This window comes from Festucalex cinctus, chromosome 1 (genome assembly GCF_051991245.1).
Source record: "Festucalex cinctus isolate MCC-2025b chromosome 1, RoL_Fcin_1.0, whole genome shotgun sequence".
Taxonomy (NCBI): Eukaryota; Metazoa; Chordata; class Actinopteri; order Syngnathiformes; family Syngnathidae; genus Festucalex; species Festucalex cinctus.
In genome coordinates, this window is record NC_135411.1 from 48,683,080 (window position 1) to 48,688,535 (window position 5,456).

Here is a 5,456-nt window from a genome sequence, read left to right on the forward strand (position 1 = left end):
TTCATCATAAGGGGTTTTTGAGCCGTGCTTAGTCTGGCCCCTCACCTAGGACCTGTTTGCCATGGGTGACCCTACCAGGGGCATAAAGCCCCAGAACACATAGCTCCTAGGATCACTGGGACACCCAAACCCCTCCACCACGGTAAGGTACCGGCTCACGGAGACTGAACATTACAGTAAGAAACTTTATAATTACGTTTAGTAAGAGCAACTTAAGGGCAGCACGGTAGCCAAGTGGTTAGCACGTCCGCTTCCCAGTTCTGAGGTCTCCGGTTCGAGTCCAGGCTCGGACCTTCCTGGGTGGAGTTTGCATGTTCTCCCCGTGCCCGCGTGGGTCTTCTCCGGGTACTCCGGTCTCCTCCCACATTCCAAAGACATGCATGGCAGGTTAATTGGGCGCTCCGAATTGTCCCTAGGTGTGCGTGTGAGTGTGGATGGTTGTTCGTCTCTGTGTGCCCTGCGATTGGTTGGCAACCAGTCCAGGGTGTCCCCCGCCTTCTGCCCAGAGCCAGCTGAGATAGGCGCCAGCAGCCCCCGCGACCCTTGTGAGGAATAAGCGGTCAAGAAAATGGATGGATGGAAGAGCAACTTAATATTTCCCTACATGTAATCAATCTTTAGTTGAATGTAAATGTTACTTAATTCTGTTGAGTGTAATATGCTTGATATTGAGCAGTACCATTTACTTAATTGCAGTGAGTGCAAATAGTTGTTAAAAAAAATTTGAAGTAAATTTTACGTTGTTTTTTTTTCAGTGTGTGACACTGCAATCCCCATTAGCTCACCAAGCCATCAATAGGTAATTAATCAGATATGACAATTAGAAATTATTGTCCCATTTGCGCCTGTGGAATGAAAATGTTGCGTCTCCAATTGATAAGATTTATTGCTACCCTGTTCTGGCTGTGGCACAATATAATAATGAATCGCACTGAAATGTGGAATGTTAATGCTCAAGTTTGAAAATTAATCAAACCATTATCTGTGTTTGCTCACAGCACTTTGCCCTGTTTTTGCAGATTAAATAAATATGATAGGATGTACTGATTTAGCTGTATATTGTTTTTATTTCTAGAAAAAAACGTCTGCAAATTGAAACGGATATGTACATACAAAGTCAATCTTGTTGTGCCTTCAGATTTGAAGTTCAACAAAGGTATGCTGTAATTGTATTGTTTTGTACAAAGGCAAAATGATAAATGAATTGGTAATAACCATATTAACAGGCGGCCAGAAGCTTGCGCTCTTGCGAGACACAAATAGAGGAGCACCCAGTTGTCTTGAGTGTTTTCATTAACGTATGTAGAGGTACTCCACTTAAAACACGGCTCTCTCGTCTCAAAAGTACACACTATGACCATCAACTGCACTGTGTCCTGTTGAGCAGACATAAGAGCAGTGATGTCATTCAATTCCCATGCTGTAAAAAAATGGACATGAAAAGAAAGAGCGGGATAAAAATGAATATGGAAGGAGAGTGTGCTTGTTTGTCTCAGTGAATGTGAAATGTGGCAAAAGTAGTCGCATCAAATGGAACGCAGGCGAGAGAGATAGATGCAACTTAAAAACATGGGCCATGAAAGATTGATGTGCTGCTAATTCGGCTGCAAGAAGCTCCTCTGGCCTTCTCTCTTGAAGCATGTCTCTCGCTCACACACACATACTCATACACCAGCACATTAGCCAATACGTTTTAAAATTTTAAAGCCACAACTTAATAAAGGGGAATATGTCTATGTTAGAAACAATCAGCCATAAAAGCCGATGTGTCGCATCTAGTTTTCATCTTTACCTTTCTGCCATCCAAACTTGTGCTTCCCAGTCAAAATATGACGGCGAGTATAAAGGCACACTGCAGAGCGTCAGATTACTAAAGTCATGTTCGTTGCAGTGTGACAAGTGACTGGCTAATGAAGGTAACCAGTTGAGAAGTGCTAAGTTCACATGAATACTCAATTATTGTTAACAGGTTTGGGCATTTAATATTTTGTCTTTCACAGTCAGGCCTCTTTCTTAACAGTCCATCCAGTGAAACAATTTGCAGTGTGGCACTGCACCACGGGGTGGAGCCTCTTTGTTTTTGTGGGCATGTGCAGCACTTTTACGTTTTTGGCGGTGAATGTTTTTGGCGCCAATCCCACAGTTTTTTTGTTTGCTTGTTTGTTTGTTTCTTTTTAATAAAAGTGAACCTGTGACTTTCAACTGAAAGTCACAGGTTCACTCCCATTTTTGCTATCCCGCTGCGCCGTCCATGGCCGATCAGCCACGACGTGTTACAATAGTACTACAGTGGTACCTCTACTTACGAAATTAATTGGTTCTGGAAGAAAGTTCTTAAGTAGAAAATTTTGTAAGTAGAGACGCATTTTCCATGTAAATGCCCTAATCCGTTCCAAGCCTCCCAAAATTCAGACATAAATGCTTTATAAAGCATAAAAATGCATCAAAACATGTAACAAATACATGTTACAATTAGATTATGGCACAATAAATGAGAGTTGTGCATAATGTAAAAAAACAAAGAATCAAGTAAAGAAGAAAAATGATGGTCATTTACCTTTTTAACTGGTGTCCTCGTTTTTGGTTCATGTTCCTCTTTCTCAGAAGTGTTTTTTTTTTTTTTGCCTGGTGTTTTGTAAAGAATTAACTGATCCATGGATTTTTTTTATTTATTTTATTTTTTTTTTAAAAACAATCCTTCGGAAATGTCCAAGGCAAACATCATCTTAGTGAGCAAACGCCCGACTGGTGAACACTTTTTCTGGGCGATTCTTTTCAACAAATTCTGAAACTTCATGGAAACTTCCGGTATGGCGAGGCATCTTTTAAAAAAAAAAGAAAGAAAAAAAAAGGCCCGTCTCGTCGCAATTAAAAACTTACTGTGCCTTCATCAATCACCAATTGTTTGAATCTTTGCACAAATTCGTTGGCCGTTAGTTCATACATTTACGAAAAACTATCGTAACACCTCATGGGCCGCGGGATGAATGATGAGGACGCTGTATAGACACCGATCTAGTATACGCTCATAGATACCTATGGTAGAGGTTCCTCTTAGCCAATGGGATGCCAGAACGATGCACAAACACCGATCTAGTATTTACGCTCATAGGTACCTATGGTAGGAAATAGCCATAGCCGAAAGTATGTTGCGTTCGGTAATGTATTTTTACCTTTCGTAACTAGAAATTTCTTTCGTAACAAGAGGCAATATTTTCCCGTTGAGGCGTTTCGTAACTTGAAAATTTCGTATGAAGAGACGTTCGTAAGTAGAGGTTCCACTGTACTAGTTTAGTTAGTGTATGTGGAACTGCAAATGGACACACTAAAGATAGGCAACATTTTTAGCACAGTCAAAAATCTACGGAGCCCCTAAGGTGACATGGTAGAAAAAAAAAAAAAACTTTGCATTCCCTCGCAAAACAACTTTGCGTTCCCTCGCAAATGCAATCTTTTCGTTCGAACGCAAAGTTGTTTTGCGAGGGAACGCAAAGTTGTTTTTTTCGCCTGGCATGTCACCTTCGCTGCGCCGTAAACACTTCCGGGTCATCTTCCATGTGAACAAAAGCGACGAGGATGGAACGTTTGTAAGCATGAAACAAAACAGTGGGAAAGCTTTCCCAAAGCGACTAGGATGGAGCATGTATTTTTCCACTGCTTTGTTTACACGTCGCTTTTGTTCACATGGAAGATGACCCGGAAGTGTTTACGGCGCAGCGAAGGTGACATGGTAAGCGAAAAAAACAACTTTGCGTTCCCTCGCAAAACAACTTAGCGAGGGAACGCAAAGTTGTTTTGCGAGGGAACGCAATCTTTGCGAGAGAACGCAAAGTTTTTTGCGAGGGCACGCAATCTTTGCGTTCCCTAGCAATCTTTGCGAGGGAACGCAAAATGTTTTGCGAGGGAACGCAAAGTTGTTGTTTTTTTCTACCATGTCACCGTAGGGGCTCCGTAAAAATCTGTTTGTTGTCAAGGTCTGGTTAGTTCTATGATGCTAGTTATTAGCTAGTATGCTGTGATCTACATGCTTTGTTGTTTAAATGCTCACTGAGCTGAAAGTTCATCTTGTGCCTAAAAATCATGTATGACCATCTCTGTGCGTGATTCCAAGTTTTGGATCAGGTGGTAAACACACTTAAAATTACAGATGTGTCATGTGACAAAGCAACTAAAAACGTGACAAAAACGACTCTTGTTAAAGTAGAGGTAGGCTGCCGAATATGGAGGACCAAAACTGCCAAAATTCAAAATAAATAAATGACTAAGTAAACAAACAACTGACTAAAAGTTAAAATAAAAATGAATTAAAAAAATATAATTCAAAAATTATATCATTATAAATTATATATAAATGGAAATAAATCATTTTTTATTTTCACTTTTTGTCATTTATTTATTTATTTATTTATTTAGTTATTTATCTATTTATTTAGTCATTTATTTATAGAGATAGACCGATATTCTTTTTTCAGGGCCGATACCGATTATTGGTAGTCAAGGCTGATAACCGATATTTGAAGCTGATAGTCATTTGCAGTAAAAGTTCAAATGTTGGCATCAAATTTTTGAATAATGCAAACCCTAACACTTCTTTACATTGGATTGTCACACTGCACTTTTCATTTTCCATCCTTCCATCTGCAATAAGACGTTGGTGGTGGGGGGAGTTAAATGTGGGGGCAACATGACGTTACCTTTTATAGCACTTGTAGTTTTATTATCTAAATGATATATTTTTAGATTTAAAGTGATAGCAGGAAGCATGTCATTCAAAATGTGCATCAACTGTGGTATTACTTATTACAACAGCAAAAAAATAAATAAAAAATTGCCATGAGAAAAACTATTCATCCCTGAACACCATGCAGTTCGTGTAGACCTTATTATCATTATGATTATTGTTACCATATAGACAGTATTGATGATCTTAAGTCTAGAACAGCAATATCATGCTCCTCTCTACAAGAGAACTGTCAGACAGTTTCAGGACACACTTCATCATGTAGTTTACTGCCACTTAGGATGTCCCAATCAATGCAGAAAAAGGTAGAGTAAAATAACTTGGTTATAATAATAGTAAGAATAACTTGGTTAACAGACATTTTAGTGGTGGACCGCTGCCAGTTTCTGCTGTTTAACATGTTTTACACTTATAGACACGTGTGTGTATATGGGCACACTATTCTCTCACCATCCCGTCAACATGTTTCCCAGCAAAACACAAGTTTATTTTACTCTCCCTCTATCAAGAGAAAAACAATACAGTGTATGAGTGTGAATACTTGACTCCTAATACAACACAAATACAGTACTACATTACTTAATGGCACAGATTTACTTGTCTAAATAATAACTGAGCTGCAACATTGCTAATTCACATTAACAAGCACCATCTTAGCTGTACACATGAATGGTTATAAACACACGAGAAAGTTATACAACACACCAAACATTAG